At 39.3% G+C, this 17,815-nt stretch overlaps 1 long non-coding RNA gene across 2 annotated transcripts in view; it reads left to right on the top strand.

Moving 5' to 3' along the window:
- The window catches only part of LOC108498876, an 18,914-nt gene extending 2,317 nt beyond the window's left edge, over positions 1 to 16,597 (top strand). The window contains exons 2-6 of one of the 2 annotated variants that reach the window (XR_001875339.1): positions 8,298 to 8,379; positions 9,512 to 9,631; positions 9,914 to 10,015; positions 10,788 to 11,061; positions 16,225 to 16,597. This is a non-coding gene — a long non-coding RNA (uncharacterized LOC108498876). Of the gene's footprint in view, positions 1 to 8,297; positions 8,380 to 9,511; positions 9,632 to 9,913; positions 10,016 to 10,787; positions 11,062 to 14,032; positions 14,100 to 16,224 lie in introns of those variants that run through there. The other variant, XR_001875340.1, reaches the window with a different exon arrangement.
- The last annotated feature ends 1,218 nt before the right edge of the window (positions 16,598 to 17,815 follow it).

Raw genomic sequence — 17,815 nt, 5'->3', positions numbered from 1 at the left:
TAAAGACCTTTCCCAAATCTTCGCTCGCGAAGACGGCCATACATCTGGTACTTACTGTATTATTTTAATAAATTGTTATTCTGACTTATAATCTCTCCTTTGAGTTGAGTTCATTTCCCCTGCTGGTTAACTCTTAAACCAGCACAGTGAGGAATAGCACAACTACAGCACATTGAATTAAAAAAACCCCAAAACAGTATAATATACATAACCAGTAAAATGCGTTTCCCTGTGTTAATAACAAAAGCCAGAGATGTGCAGTGACAGATAACTGGGCAGCTAAGCCTGTCCAGAAGAAGGGTTTAATAGCAAGTGTTTGATAAAAGAGGTTAATCCACTAACTAGAGTGATTCCTAAAATATAGGGTTTAGCAGTTCACTTGGAAAGGAAGGTGAATTCTGTGGCCCTGGAGGAAGATGGAGGATTACCTTTGTTTTGTGAATGTTTGAATAGTAAATGATACCCCAAGGAAAAAGTCCTGATCTTGGTTCTGAGCTAAAGAGATAAGCAGAGCCCCTCCCCACCCATGTGGGAGAGGTAGGCTGCATAAAGCTGCATATTTTCCCATGGGAATTACGTGTGGCTTTTGAATCTATGTGGGGCGAAGCCCTGGGAAGTGTGGTGACTTATAAGAATTGTTCTTCCTTTGGGAGGAGGATGGAATGAATGAGTTCATAAGTCTCTTCCCACTCATGATCATCTGCAAAAAAAAAATCCTTAAAAGCACTTGGAAGTTTCTCAACATAAAATAACCTCCAAAACACAGAAAAAAAACCCCCAAAAGCAAAACATATCTCTGCTTGTGTAACACAAGGAGGGCTTTGTGTTTGTTCCATGCCATGGATCACGAGACCTAACAGCAAGACAGGTCTGCAAGAGTTAAAAGGCAGAAGACTGATCAATCTGATCAATGAGGTTAAGTCTTCTCCATCTTGCTAGTTGAGACTGTTCTGATAAATGAGATCTGGACTCCTGTGGCATACCAGTTCTGAAGTTCCTGTTAATTCCTCTCTTCCTGACCTCTTTTTTCTCCTCTGTTCTCTTCCATGGCTGTCTTCACCAAGTCATCTGACTTAGTCTCTTCTCTTCTATCTCCATAGATAATTTTTTTCCCATACAGCATTTCACTACTTCAAAGGCCTCACCCTTACTTAGCATTGTTTGGCCTATTGTCACTTTCTAAATATGTATAATAGCATTCCACATTAGTGATCCAGCAGTTTATAGTGTTAATAGTCTTTTCCCAACATTTCCCCTATATACTTAGCAAGACAGAAATTTGGCTACACCTATTGAAATCTACATATTCCAGTATTTTCTGACTGCGAGGAACTTTCCTGGTCTCCTGTGGTCTTCTGACTGATTTACCTGCTGTGCTAGTTTTGAAATCTGCTATTACTGCAATATAAAGGAAAGCAGAGAGATCAACATGAGGGAGTTTTTTAAAGGCAGAAGCAACCTGAATTTGTTCTTCATAATTGTGAGCCTGTGTTCTCCATAATTATAATAACACATTATGCTTTTATTCCCTGAAGCATAACAAAGTTAATCTTCCTAGGGAGGGAATATACTCTTGTGAAGTTACTTCCTGCCACAGTCTTTTTAAAATCCACAAAGAAATTACTTGGCCCTACTTTCTGACACAAAGTGGTCCCTGTTTCTTATATCTGCCAGGAGATGGTGCTGCCAGTCTTCCATCTCTCCCTTTCCAGTCCTTAGGAAAGGTGGCACATGTATAAATAATGAAGATACTTCTGCCATCTGACTGGTGCACTTTTGTCCTAACAGGGAAACAGAAAACACCTCTCCATATTTAAAGCTTACTACTATCTTAAAACTGGACGTATATATTTAAGATTCACCAGATGTCAATGGAAAAACCATTCAGGAACTTTGCAGAGTTTTCAATGCTCCATGACAGGATGATGAATACAAACCACTCATCTTTATGATTTCCTGGGTAGTTTCACACATGCCTTTCTCACCTTTACAGACATCTCTGCATGCACTCTGGCAAGGTGATTCCTACTCTCACAGGCATCCCAGCCCTGTTCAGACAAAAAGAGCTTTGACATTGATTTAAATGGAAGCAAGATGCAGTTTTAAATCTCATCCTAAATCACTTTTGGTAATTGAGAGCGTTCTGTTAGCATCAATGTTAACATGTCCCATGGCTCCTGATTCCACTGATTTAATATATGTCCTAGTGATTTCTCTTACCCACACTACAGCTGTCACAGACACTGCTGAAAGTTGACATCTCTGGTACCAATTCCTGCTTTTCAGAGGACATCTGATATTTTTATTTGTTCTCTTTTCTCTCCTGAGAAAAAGCTTCTCTGATGCGAACTGTAATAGAGTAAAAGAGAATCCAAGTATTCAGTAAGATAAAATATACTTCATCTAGGCAATATTTTTGGTCAGACATTAGGACCAGATATTATTCCAGGAGTATTGTTAATGTAAAGGCAGCTAATGTGGAGCTTGGGGAAAATAATGAAATGTGGGACAGTCTCCAGCTGTACTATTTTGGTGTATGAGACACAGATTGCCAGCATACTCCAGCAGCCCAAGCAAAACCTGGCAGCTAGACAACTGGATATCTCCTGTACTAAAAAAAAAAATTAATTAGTAGGAATTTTAACTGATTAAATTTGCACACATTTGGATTTGGAAAGTTCTGCTGGCAATCTACCTTGTGCTGACTTCTTTGGTCCTATATCTGTGTGTATGTATATGTGTCTATATACACATATGAACAGTCCCTGCTTAGGCTTAGAACTGTACAGAAACAATAAGAGACAAATGAAATTCTTTTGGGTAAACTCTGAAATCAATATTCAATGGCTTCACAAATGAAGTTTACTCTCATGTGTGAGAGTTGCAAGGTAGAACTCTTGGGATTTTTTTTCCCTCACTGGCTATGTTGGCAATATGGGATTTGAGCGTAAGTGGAGGCTTAAACATGCCATGAAAAATTAATGTATTGAATGCTGTAACATCTGCATTACAAAGAAACTGAAAAAGAGTGGGCTAAAAAGAGGCTGTGCTGGAATGGATGCCTTCTAGGGGTTTTTTTGGCAAGATCTCAAATAGAGAGCAATTCATGGAATACATGGAATGTAGCATTAGAGTTTGTTTGCTGTTCCTAACTAGACCTGTAGTATACCACACTTGGGAATGTGGCATCACCAAGAGTTGCTTGAAAAGAGACAAATGCCTCAGCCAAGCAAGTAAGACCATGCATTTTCCTTGAGTTCCATGGTGAGAACAGGCACCCAGAGCCTCCTGCAGAATCAGATGCTCTTAAAAAAAACCTGCTTTGAAGGGATGGTGCAGAGATTCTCCTCCTGTACAATGAGAAGTTGCATGTCTGTCTGAATGCTCCTCTGGGCACCTTCTTAAAGCCTCAACAGAGTGAAAAGAAAAGGACAAGAGGATCTCCTGTAGTGACCTAGAGGCTTTGGAGCAGAAGGACAGGACAGAGTTACCTCTAAATTGCACCACTGGCTGAATGAACACATTCACCTCAGACCCGGCAGAATGCAGGCAGCTTTTTGCTGAGCTGGTGCAGCCCTCAATGTAACAAGCTCTCAACCTGTTCAGAGGTTTCATTCTCCATACTTATTTTTGACCCTGCCAACTCAGTGGTGTCTGAGCAACATAAGTGTGAAGCATTACTGCTCCAGGCTAGCAAATATTTCACACTCTAAGCAAGAAAACCTGGATCCAGCTTCTCACAGTTCTTTCTCAGATAGAATAGCTGAGGTGTGAGTGAGACCAAGAGGATTTATTTCTAAGTAATTTCTTTGCAAAAAAAGAAGTTCATCAAATGACTTGGGTCACTATGTCAAAATCTTCATGTGACCAGAATTTGCACATGCCACCTATTTCCAAAAAGAAAAGGAAACCTCTGTGAGCAGCCTGCATTTGGAACAGCAGTTCACCACTGCAAAATAGGCCTGTATGTGTCTTGGACTTGCAGACGGCCTACTGATGTCAGGCTCAGGAGCACCAGCTGGCTCATTTCATCCAACAGTTGGGGTTCAGGGTACCCAGACTGGCCATCCTCATGGCGGAACTTTGATGCAGGAGCTGCCTTTGAACTGCTTAAGACCTATGTGTGATTCAAGAGTCACCTGCCCATCAACTGAGATTTCAAAACCTTTATTTTTATATGTCTTAGTATTTATATGCCTTTGATCTCTCATTTTCATGGTGCCTCATTTCTCTCCACTGCAGGGCTTTCAGTTCTGTGTGCTTAAAATGTGACTCACACAGTTGCCATTGCCCAGCCCTGCCCAGTTACACCGCTTTTGATTTGCTCACCAGCTCGATCTGATACAGGACACACAGCAGGAACGCAGAGGCAAGAGCACTTCCAAGGGACACTTCTGCTGCAGGACAGTGCTGCAGGTTCCCTTCTACAACTGTGCAGGCTCTCATCCTTCTCCTGGCTTAGCTGGAGCAGTTTGGTTGGAAGCATACTCTGGGTAGTGGTAGTAAAAAGCCTTGAGAACCCTGCACTGTGGATCAGCAAGTATGCCACTGAGCTGTGTTATTCATGGAGCTGTAGCTTAGATTGCCCTGGTAACACAGCTGTGCCATCATAAGGCACCTGGGAGCACTTTGGTGATTCTGCAATCACAAATGTCAAACTAGGTCAGTAGTCTCCAAACAGTTTGGACCCCTGAAGTGTAGTCAACTCTGAAAACTTATTGTAACATGTTATTAAAATTCTGCTTAAAAATGTGTTTCCATGTGGTTCTGCAGAGCCCATAGCATTGGCTCACGGGACACAGTAAGGAAACCACTGGCCAAAATACTTCTTCAGCTGAAACTAACTCAAGGTACCTCTACAGAAGTGGGGAGACCTCCGACTAAGTCTCTTCACCTTTCTGTGTGTGAATCAGTTTTCCAGTGGTAGACCATGGATATTGATATACATTAAATATGCAATGCAAGTGCCAAGTACTCATAGTTATCATATACCTGCTGACTTAAAGCACCCATTTAAAAGGACTTGGAAATAACTTGAAAACAAGCACAGAGCTAGACCCATTTTTAAGTGACGATCTTAGGGACAAGGTAATTTTCTTTATGAAAAGTGAGACCAAGCTCATGTTTCTTACATGTGACTGCATACTGTTATTGGTGAAGAACTGGTAGGCAGGAAGTTTTTAAGGTCTCTAAAGCAGAAAGCAGAGGCACAGAGTTTACTGCAAATCTAGGACAGAAACTCATACTTGGTTATCACTCTTCTAATATTTTTGTTCTCAAAAGAGCACTGCTTTATATTTAACCAGGGATGTTAATATGGCTCTTTGTAAATTAACGTATTTTTGCACATGAAGGAAAAGATAATAAAGGGAGTGTTTTGAGAGAATGTCTGTTCTGAGCAAATGCCTGTTAGTTAAGATAGTAGGTAAACAGCACTGTAATCAAAGGACTCAAACTCTTTTGAAGTTGCTGAGGAAATGTGTGACAAATATCATCAAGAATGTGGTTCAAAGGACACAGTTCATATCTCTAAGACACATACAGAAGGCTTGATTCGGATCTTATGCTACTTGTATACCTGATTATATATATATATTTTTATATACTATATATAAAAAATATATCTTTATATATTCAGCTGAATCAAACTTACTCTGCTGTCAGATATCAGCAGTGGGTAACCATTCTTGCTTTCTCTGGGATGCTGAGAAAAGCTGACCCTGTGGGCTCAAGGCAAAGAAGGACCCTGAAACAGGCCATTAAAGGGGCCATGAAAGATGAGGAGGTCAATAAGGTGACCAAGAAAAAGTTTCAGAGAAAAAAACCCTCAAACTCTCTGGTGCCATCAGAGCTTTTACTCTTGCACTTGTCCCCCTGATACCTTCTTCTCCTTTCCTTTTCCCTTTGAGCTTCACAAAAACTGTTCCAGTTTGACTAATTAAATGATGCAAGTATGGTTTGTCCTTGTATGTATTTGTAATTAAATTGCACTGAACTCTCAGGTACACTCATAGTTGATTTTGTTGTCTGGTTGGTTGGGTGTTTTTCATTTATTTGTGTTCACAAATACAGGTAACCAAAAGGGTGAAAGGTGTAAATAGTTATACAGAATCAAGGTCTACAGTTGTTGGATTTCTGGATTGTCTCTCCCAAGAGAGGTCATTGAGAAAAGTCAGACAGAAGTGGTAACACTTGTGATGGAATACCATGGGTCTCCACTTACACTGTTCATCTCAAGACAGCATTGTTTGCACCATGAGACCTCCCAGTGGTCACCCTGCTTGGGTACCTTTGGCAGGAGTACAGACTGATCAGGTGTACCCAGCCTCTTCCAGCTGTATTTGCAGAGGCCTTGCTGTAAGAGTCATTTACCAGTAGGAATTAGTAAGATAAGCAGACTGTGCCCTGCAAATTAAACCATCCTTTTGGTCAAAAGTCCATTCTTTTTTTGATAGAAACATTGCTGAAGCCAGTGTAAGCAAGGATGCATTGCTACTATTTTTGATGCAATTATACTAAGAATAAAGAAAACATCACTTTTCAGGACCTTTTACAACACTCAAGTTATTAGAACAAAATTAAGCCAGTTGAATTTTAGTGTGTTGCTGTTGGACATGTTTTCTCATTTACCACAGCTGATACAAATCCAAGTCTTTTTCCCCTAAGAATACAGATTATTGGCTTTTCTGAATATCTGAGCAGTAGTCTAAAGCATAATTCACCAAGCCTTCAGAATGCAATGGTAGTTCACCAAGAATAAAAACATCACCACTGACCATATAAACATATTTGTACTTAATGGCTTTTGCAGTAAGGAGTGTAAAATAAAAATAAGATAGTATAAAAATAAAAGAAATTAAGGTCTTGAGAGAAAAAAACAGCAACACTGCTGTTTATGTAAGATGAAATAATTATAGTGGCTGAGTTTTTAACACAGGATAACACTAACATATTTGTTAGTGGATTAGTGAGAACAACTGACTACATTAATATTTTTAATGCTACGTAGAGTATTAAGGACAATTTAGCATTATGTGTGTTTGAAAGACACTTTGAAGCTGGAACCTGGTCTGGGAAGAGAGTTGAACCAGGTGATTTCCATAGGTCCTTCCAGCCTTAATGATTTTATGACTCGAAAGAATTATTGAAACTAAGCTGCTTTTATTAAAATATTTGCCTTGTTAGTGGCTGACAACATTGTCTAATGATAAGAGCAATGAAGGTGTGATGATAAGCTATAAAAAAATCATAATCAGTAAAGTATGAAGCCATAAACCAGCAGCTGTACTTTATAAATGTCTGTGTGCAATTTATGCAATGTAGAAAAACAAATTAAGTATTAGGAGATGTTTTTGTAAGATCTTTGTATTACTTTTCTTGCTCCTATTAATGCAAAGATACTGCATATATGGTAGTAAGTAAACCTGAGCAGTTTTTTATATTGTATGACTTTATTAGTATTTTATATTGCTGGTTTTACTGTGCAGACCTCTAGTATTTCCTATAATAACCTGAACCATATTCAAATGAGCTATTTGAAAAGCTAAATTTACTTAAAGAGTAGGTATTTAATTGGCTATTCTTATCTAAGTCTACAAGAACACCCAGAAAATAGTTTATCTCTGTCTTTAAGGATTTATACTTCTATTTCTGTTTTTCCAGACAACATGACCAGTAATTACTGTGTCAAATGTGGTTTCTAAATAGTCTTCACCTAAGATGCTGTAATTAAAGCAATGTATTTCATGCAAAAATTTAACAACATTTTTCTATCTCTGTTTGAGTCCATAAATCTGAGTTATGCAAAGGCAGGAGTGGCTCAGAGGACTGCAAGTTACAGCTAATGATGTGTAGTTAGTGGCATGGGGTCAGCCTAGGTCCTTGGTAACCAAAAGTTGTTAGTATCTGATTATAACTAATTTCCAACATGAAATGAGTCAGTCTTCTGCAAGCAGACATGGTAACATCTCATAAATAAAAACATATATACACATGAATACATGTAAAAATATACAATATAATGCTTATAAATAAAATATATATTTCATATACAAACACCAGCACAACTGAAACTATTTTCCCACCTTTTACTTTTCATGAATGTGGCACATTTTTAGGTTGTAAAAGAGATAATTCCAAATCCTCTTGATTTCCCAACTGAACTTAATAGGAGTCTTGCTCTAGATTGTTTCATTTTAATCAGTTAAACTTCTTTGGTGAACTAATTTTCTATGGATACTTAACAGATCATTTGTTTCTTGCATCAATCCCATATTCTCCTGTTTCCTTGATTACAGGCATTGGTACCAGGACATTTCATTCTGGAACACTACAGAAACAGCCTCCCACACAATAAATCATGGGAGAACCGAATGCAAGGTTTGTCTTTTGATGCTTAAAATTTTTTTTCACCCTTAAGCCCAGATGTGAACGTAGAAAGAAATTGGATCATACAGAATACTGGAAAATTGTAGTAAGACATGTTTGGTTACCATCCCTGTGCTCTGCTTGGGTGTCATTTGGATTGACAGTTCTGCTAAGGATACCACGGTTCTTTTGTAATGTTTGTCTTTTAGATATAACTCTTCTTTTTGTGCAATTTACTTTTGAGCCTTGGGAGCTTTCACTGTTGGAAAGTATTACTCCTAAAGAGACTTGATCATGCAGCCCTAATGACTTAGAATCTGGTATCACTCACTTTCAGGCAACAATTAACATTGTAAGACCAGAACCAGAATCCAGAGCAAACCAGACAAATAAACCTGCCCTGAGTCTGACAAATAGAGATGTTAAAAAGTCCTCATACTTGGGTTTTTGTTAGATAGCCACTTCATCCATCATAATTTGCATTGCCATGCGGAGGAGGAGTCCTCCTGGCCTCTCCTCCCAGGCATTTCTCTTCCCGTGGAACTGTGCAGTGTGGGGATCAGCATGTGGCTGAGGGAGGGATAAGGGAAAGGTGTCCATCCTTGTATGGGATTTTGCATTCTGGCTGCCTGATGCCAGACTAAGGGAGACACTAGGGACAAGCAGAGGTGAGACAGAAGGTTTCAAAGGCAGTATGGATTTGTGTTGGACTAAATTGACCTTATAGCTGTGACCTCAGTGGGATCCTCCAGAGCATATATCCAGTGCAGGAACTGGTTGTCAGCATAGCAGGCACAGCCCAGGAGAACAAGCTGTCACTGGAGCTTTGTGCCCCAGCAATTCCCAGTTAATAAAACAGACACCACTGGCAGCGAGTATTAATCAGCATAAACTTTGGGTTGCTGTACTTTGTAAGGCTCAGACCAATACATTTCATCCTGCAATATTGTTTAAAAGCAATGTGTAGTGTTTTTAAGCCAAGGATCTTCAAATTAAGAAAGCAAGTAAACAAATTCCTAATAGCAAATAAGAGTTTTGGGAGTGGGTGGGTGCAAGTGAATATGAAAGCTGAGTGTCAAGGAAGAAAAACAAAGAAAAATACATCAAACTACATCTACCAGTTACTTTTGTCTCAATGAAATAGGTCTCTGAGGCAATTTCCCTGGACAGCAACAATCTCTCTGTTCCATTTGGAAAACATGGAAAAACTTCACAAGTCAAGGAAAAAAACAAGTAGGAACAGACAGAACATATGCTGTTAAATGTAAGGTTTTGAATTTTTGGTCATTCCTTCCACAAAGGGAGGACAGTATCCAGACATTCCTAATTTCTAAATGTTAAACTTTCTTCATTATCGTAGTATTTTTCTTATTAACCAATGAGATACCCGTGTATTTATTTTTATTTCTTAAGAGCTTGAAGATTTTCTTCTCACTGTTTTAGAAATTGTGATAGCTTTGCACAGGAAAATACTTTAAGCAGAGGAATGCAGGGCATGGAAAACAATTGATATGCCTGTATCTTGTCCTTGTCTCTGGCTCCACAGGTGGGAGGGTGGAGAGAGTACTTCCTTTGGCCCACATGAGGAGGAAAGAGCTGATTAGCAGGGCCGATGGAATACAGGACTCGTCCAGCTTGGTACATGCAGGTAGGCCTGTAAGAGACATCAACTTCAGAAGGCTCCACAAAATGTGTAGTCAATAAATCTGAGCCACAAAACAGCTTTCAACATCCTCTAACACAAAATACCTAAAGACTGAAAGCCACAACTATTAAAAAAATAAGGCACAAGAAGAGGTCAGGAGGAATTGGGCATTGCAGAAACCCTTGGTTCTGCAATAGTAGAAAGTATGACATAAAGTTCCAGTGAGAAGCACTCTACTCCACTTCCTCTTACAGAGAAGGAAATAAAATTTGTAACAGTTCTTCCAAAATAGAACTGAGAGGCAAGCTCCTCCTGGATCCCAGTTGGCGAGATGAGCATCCATCTAGTAATTGGAGATCAGAATTGTGAGGGATCTCAAGGGTAAACATCCACTTTCAGACAACAGTGTGGTTCTGTGTAGTTTCCATCAAAAAAGCAATAGTGTTTTATTGGTCGGTATACCCTGCTTTTTAAAGTCCTTTATGTTGTACACCCTCACCTCTCCACCTAGCTGCAGGTATTCCTAAATGCATTCTTGTAATCCATTATCATCTTAATGCTACAGTCAGGATTCTTTGGCCTTTGGTATTTGGTTTTGTTTGTAGGTATGATGTGAATAATATTAATGGAGAATGATATAGATTGGATGCACCAAGAGGGAAAAAGATTTCATGTACAAACTCTGCAGTATGAGGTTATGCTAATAAAATGTATTTCAAAGACCTATCCCATGATAATAATCTAAATGCTGATTTCAAAATTCTTCATATTCCAGATAAGATCTGACACTGCAAGACCTCAGACTACCTGGCTGAGGGAGAACAGTCAGCCAGCAGGAAGCACCAAGTGATGGGAAAGGAAAATTTGGCAATGGTCAGGGAAGATTCTACTTGCAAAAGAAAAAGAAAAGTCTCCTTTGGATCGTGACAGCCAGGTCATGGCTGATTTAGAGACAGCAGCAAAAAAGCCATCTGAAGGCCAGTCCAACCAACTCTGCAGACCTCAGTGCTGTGACTTGGCACAGCAAGCCCATGCCATAGGTATACAAGGTATGATAATGTAGAAGTAGTCAGCACAGTGCTGCAGTTCCAAAATCTTGTAGATGAGTTGTATGGGGTATTATTAAAACAGGCCATAGACTATGCAACTGCTTCTTTGAGCGGTTCTCATATCTCACTTGTATTCACTCATCAGCTGCATCAAACAGATGTCTCATGCAGCTGAGGAAGCAGTTCTGAATTCCAGGCAGAGCAGATGAAAAGTTAGCTTTAAGGGTTTCATCTAAAAGACCAACATAATGATATAGGACTCTGTGACATTCAATTAATCAATGCTTTCAAGGTGATGGAATCAAGAATAACAGGATTTATTTGTTACACTGGGAGATATATTTTCCATATTTTTTTATCCTTGTTAGTCATGTGCTTGCATGACTAGTTGGGGAATGAGAGACAGCTCTAATGGAAAAGAGAAATTAGGTCATCTGGTCCATCCTCACTGCCAGGACATGACTGTTCCCTGCAGCGGATCACTTCCCACACAGTTATCTTTCCAGCCGTCTTTTGTAAGATGGAAATACAATTCAGAGTCCCATTTGGCTATGACTACCAGAGCTTTTGAGGACTTTTTATTTGGCCAAAAATGCTTAATGAGAGAATCAGAGCTAACAATTTTAAATAAATTTCAAAGAAAAAAAGCAAATCTCAGAATTTTATTCTCAGTAAAAACCTTTTAATAGAAAAATTGTGCAATATTTGGGATAGTAAATTGTTTCTAAACTCAGTTCTACAAATTAAACAATAGGTTTCCTGCTAAAAAGATCAAACAACTAGTTCAGTAAGTAGTGAAGCATCCAATACTCGAGATGCTCTGAGCAGACTGTGATCAGGAGACTCAGCACTAGTGCTAGCTGACTGCAGGTAAACCAGCTGCCTTGATCCCCATCCTCCAGCAGAACATCTGAATGGCCAAGCACTCAGACTCTACAGAGCAGGATTGGTTACTAAGGAAAAAAAAATAGCAAACACAAATGGAAAAACAGTGATAGAACTCACACATAAGTAAATGGCAAACTACTTCCCTTTCAGCAGCTTTAGCATTAACTTCCACACTGCCTGCAAATATGAATAACCCCCATCTTTTACCACTACATCACCGTGCTCATTGAGTAAATTCAATAGTTTGCATTAGTAAGTGGCAATCCAAATACTTCCCTGAGGTTGGTCTCCTTTCTCAAAGGACCTGTTTGCTTCATTTTACCAGATGTGGCCACGTGGTTTGGTTTAAGGATTCACTTTCTGAACTTAGGCAGGGATTCTCCAAACCCTGCTCAGCCTTGCTATAGCATTTTCTTTGGCCAACAAATTCTCATCCTTATTCTTATACTTTTCTACATCAGTTCTTGGAATTACATTTTTAGACCATCATCCTGCACTAGAGAATTTTGTTTGAACTTCACCCTGCAGCAACATTCTCACCAGACAGGATTCAAGAGCATTTAAAGAACTTCAGCAGAAACCCAGCAGTTCAGAAACAAGCTCATCAGGACAAAATGAGTAAAGTCTTCTCTAGATCTTCTGTGAAGAGATCTTTTGTGAAAAGACCACAGCCACTGCAAACTCATGTACAAGTGCATATGGTTGCATTTTAAGTCTCACCAGAGGAATCATAAGATTTTCTTGGTAAAAGATGCCTTTTTTCCTTCTCCAGAGTGCTCTCAGGTGCTTCAGAGTTCAGGAATAAAACAGGTTTCTCTCTATAGTTGCCTTACCAAGACTTCAAATTAATCCACATAGCTTTTCCTTTTGTCTCCAGCAAGACTATAAAGAGATGACAGAGTTATTCCATCTCTACTATAAACCCTGAAGTCATTGCCAAGTTCTTATCATCCTCCCTATCTTTTAAAGTACATAGAGCACACTATGTTTCATTTCTTTACACAAATAACTCTTGACCTTGTGTTAATTTAAATGGGCTTTACCCCATGGTTTTAGGTAGCCATTGAAGTTACCAAAGGTTGCCCAAAAATCATCAGTCATGAAAGGGTTAGCATGCCAGGTGTGAGTTCCCAGGGACATGACTTTTCTGGATGCTTGTGTGTGTAAACTTTACTGTAATAACAATAATGATTAGATCTGCTCTGACGTGACAATTTTCCTTGGTTTTGTTGCAGTAAGAGGCTTCTAGATTCCACTTGATGAGGAAAGATGTGGTTACTAACAGAAGAACACACTAAATTATAGAGCTTTTGTGGGTGTAGCAATTTCCTATTGTTAGAGAAAAACAAAACATGTTGCAGTATTACAAATCCACTGAACAGTCAATTTGTTTTCTTTCCCGTTACTTTCCCACTGCACTGTTTCATTCTGGTGGTTTATTAATTAGTAGCAGGGCCTGCCTAGTTGTCTCAACAAGTGAAATTTATAGGGGCAAGGAATAAAACATGAAGTTCCAGGATGCTGATATTGATTCCATGTTTGTATCTGGCTGAAAAAAAAAATTATGTTACATTGGAAAGCTTGAGCACCTTTTAAGAATTGAAGTGCCTTTGACAAAAATGATCCATCCTTCTCCTCTATGGTTCTAATTGGACAAAAATAATATTTGCAATTGACCCATCAATCAAGACAGACAGATAAACAAAATTTCCTTTCTATATTCTAAGACAGTGAACTAACAAGTGAGCCACCTTTATAAAGAGCAGCCATTTGGAAAGAAAATACAATGTTTATTCCTTTCAAATGTCAATGCTCATGTTGTTAAAGATCACTCTATTAGGCAATCAAAACAAGACTAGCAATTCCTTCCTCCTCACCTGTTTTTTCCCTTTGCAATATAAATTCTTTGCAGACACACACCAAAGCAAATTGCCCCCCTTACCAACCAAATAATCATTGTCAAAATACAAATCTAACTATTGCAGACCATCAATAAACTGAATCCTCACTATAATCAGCAAAACCTTAAGCAAAAGGATGTGCAGCACTAGGACCTGCCTCTGAAAACTAATTACTGTTGCAGATATATTGAAGCTCTGCAACTCCTACCATCCCTGCATACCACAAAAGGTTCCTGGAGCACTCAGATCTATTAATCTAAGATGCCTCTGTGCAGAGTTGCTGACAGCAGAATGCTTACTGGATTTTAGCCATCAGGCAGAACTGACACGAAAACAAGTGGGTATAAACTAGCTAAGAGAAAGCTTCTTATTTGGATTTCTAGCTATCAGCAAGCCAAGGACCTGGAACAGGCTTCCAGTACCAAACGAGGAAAAGAATCTAAATACAAGCCTGGATAAACATACTGTATAGTGCCTGTGATGGCAATGAGTGGGATGTGATGATCTAGGGAGTCTCCTCCAGACTTATTTTAAGTACATAAACCACAGCATAAGTTGTCCCACTTTGAAGCAAAAGTCTTCAATTGGTTAGGCTGGCACATTTAAGGTTTTATTCTCCATAGGAACAATTTATATTATTATTTCTACAATTTAATTTTTTTGTTGTTGTTATTTATCAAAGTTGCTGGTTTTCAACCACATTCCACAGCTCCACTAGAGGTGACCATGTGCTCTTGGTACAGAACAGCATGTAACTGTCTTGCTGCTTGCAGAAGAATGGAGCAGCACATAAACAGAGCTATAAGCATCTTTTATCAGCCCTGACCACAGAACAGACCTTCATGCTTCTGAGCATCCACACATCCCTCTTTTAAGTGACAAGATACTTTAAGTTCTTTCCACTCTGGAGATAATAATAAGAGACAGTTTGCATTCAATACTACTCTGATCTACGGACTCTTTTTTTATTCTCCTGCCTTAAAATGCACTTTCAGTGGTGATGATCTTACTGTATCTCCTCCCCTCTGGGATCCTACACACCTTGCAGCACCTGGGTGCAGAGACCATCCCCTCCTGCAAGTATTTGCAAGGTGCAAGAGATGAGAACCATTTGTGCTTTCGAGAACAGTGTCTCTTCACTGGCCATCTAGCATGCACAGCCCTTGCTCCAGATCCTTGGAAGGACAGGGTAGAAAGGAAGGGGTGGGCAAAGACAGCTCGAGTAGAGCAGAGCAGGAGAGTAACCAGACCATTAGAAACACGTGTAGGAACAGAAGTTTCACAGCAGAGTAGTTCTGAACTAGGCTGGTAAGTAATTTGAGTGGACCTAGCAAAAACCACTGAGCATTATTAAACTGTCTTCCACTGAGCATTATTTAAACTGCCTCAGATGGGATATAAATTGGGGGAAGGGACAAAATCTAACAGCAAAAACATGGACTCATTTCAGTTGCCCCTGGCTGGGATCCCACCGTACACAAACTTCTCCAGTGACGCTCAGCTACTTCTTGAGAGCTTCCTCCTGTTCCTCCCACTGACAGCAATAAACTGGCATGAGAGTTTCCACTTGACACAATGCTTAGTGAGAACTAACATTTATTTAAAGCATTTTGGCATGGCTATGTAGTAACAAATAACTACACTTTGAAGGCCCCCCCACGTGGGTATCTATTCTGTGTCTGCGTGAATCCTACTTGAAGACCTGATCTATGAAAATTGAATTATATTCTCAAGGTCCTGTATTTAAACTGATTAGTTCTAACATTAAGAGGTGAATTAAGTCATGAATGAAGTTCACCAACTACTGAAACCTTTTAAATCATATAGCATGATCTTGTTCAGATCATGTATTCTGATCAAATTAGCTGTATGAATAGAATTTAAGTCACCTATACAATAAAATCAACAAAATTATGCTAACACAGCAAAAGAAGCTTTTTATATGAGTCTGGATTTTTCAGAAAGGGTGAGAGTGGCAAAACCTTGACTCTGCCATTTTATAAAACAGCCCCAAAGCATTGTTGCCTGCCAGTTCATGTTGGCATAATTTGTTCTCTGAATAGAAATGCATGTAATTTTTAAATTTCACCAGGCTAATTCATGCATCCATTACTACAGAGGCTTCAGTATCTCTAACACTCACACAAAATCTCTTTGGAAGACTTGAGTTATGTGAAGAATGCGATAATGTACAGTTTCAGTAGTTACTGCTGTCACTGCTGAGACCAAACTATTGCTCCCTGGTCATACACACCAGATTTCCTTGGGGAGCACAATTTAAGTAATTCAGAGCATAGAAACAAATATCTCTTCTCCCTCTCCTTTTCCTCCTTCTTACAGGGCTGTAACGAGCCCCTTTCATTGTTTCCAACAGATTTACAACAAACTGGAAATACCCAGCATCTGCTCAGCAATAACAAGATCAGCAGCCATATGTGATTTGAAGCCAAGGCCTAAAGAAGCCCCACCTTTCTCCCCCCAAACAGGTTTTACGAACTCTGTTTCCAAAGGAGAGGGATTTTACAATGACAACAACAGCAGGAATGAGGATATAACTAAGCAAAGAGATTGGACAACTGAGAATATAATTCGCAATAAAAGAGCTTATGAGCTACTTCCAATGGCATTTACAGAATCTCCGCTCAGGGATTCTTACACTGATGTCAATTCACAGATCCTGCACTACAGACAAACTCCCCTTAAAAAGTTTGCATATACAGATGTTTTAAAATACTTAATGACATAGTTTCAGGCTACACTTTTATAATCAGATGTAATTGTCAATATTTGTCGATTTAAGGATTCTGGCAGAAGACAACAAAGCATTCCCTCTAGGAAGTTGGAGTCTTCATAGTGGAAAATATCATGGCAGTAATCCAAAGCTGGTACTAACATTTCACCCTTCCCACACTGGCATTTTATTCATCTGAAAGCTGGCCAAGCTGTAATTGCTGGAGCTTTCAGCAGCCGTGTCATCTAGCCACACTTGCACAAAAGAGGGCAGTTAGTTCTTGTTACACAAGTCTGGGATTTCAGCTGTACAACTGGGATCTCAAAGTTGTAGTCTTCCAGTAATGTTAGGAATAAATTAATCCAAGTGTGTCCTTTTCCTGTATATGATGATTTATTGCCCCATTTACCCGCTTGGTTTGCTAAGAATGATAATTTTAGGTGCCATCAGACCCATTCTGATGTGTTTAGGCTATTACTTTGAAAAGCACACTAAACTTAAACAGTGTATTTTGTATGCTCGTGTCAATTCTGGTTACCCAAATCAACATTTCTGCTGGCTTTTTTTTTTGCTCTTTGGTGTGTTTATGGCAAAAGCCTTCAATCCCCACCCCCCAAAATACAAAAGAAAAAGCCCCCCAAGAAACTCCAAACAAAACACTCCCACAAACCCAAACTTAAGTGTGGTCTCCCCACATTCCTTTGTACTGCACAGAACAAAGAAATGTGGGAAGGAGCGAGTGCTCTGTTTGTTTTACAGCATCATAAATGAACGTGGCTCCTGGTGTAACAAGTAGCCGGCTATCATAGCGAATACTGCAACGAGACTTGGAGAGAACTCTTTGCTGACATTACTCATTTTAACAAAGATCCTGAGAAATCAAGTACAAACCCCAGGTTTTGCTGAGTTATAACAGAAATACCTCAGAAGTGGCTTAGCATGAACTACCATCTCTACCACCATCACTCATATGGCAGAAAAGTGAGAATTTGTTTTTATTTAATAGTCTGAAAATACTAAGAAGGGAGTTGAGATGATTAACGCAGTACTGTGAAATTTACTGTAGTGATGCAGCAGTAACTGTGCCCCACAGGATTTACTTTTACAACCATGTTCAACATATGAAAATCCCATCCTTACTCTAACAATATGCTATTGTTTGACTGAGTGCCTTAGATCGCACTGTCAGTTGTGTGTCTGGCTTGCGAAGATGCAGAGTTCAGAATCTGCAGCA

Source organism: Lepidothrix coronata, unplaced genomic scaffold (genome assembly GCF_001604755.1).
Source record: "Lepidothrix coronata isolate B3197 unplaced genomic scaffold, Lepidothrix_coronata-1.0 Scaffold65, whole genome shotgun sequence".
Classification (NCBI taxonomy): Eukaryota; Metazoa; Chordata; class Aves; order Passeriformes; family Pipridae; genus Lepidothrix; species Lepidothrix coronata.
This window is presented reverse-complemented; position numbering and strand designations above follow the sequence as displayed.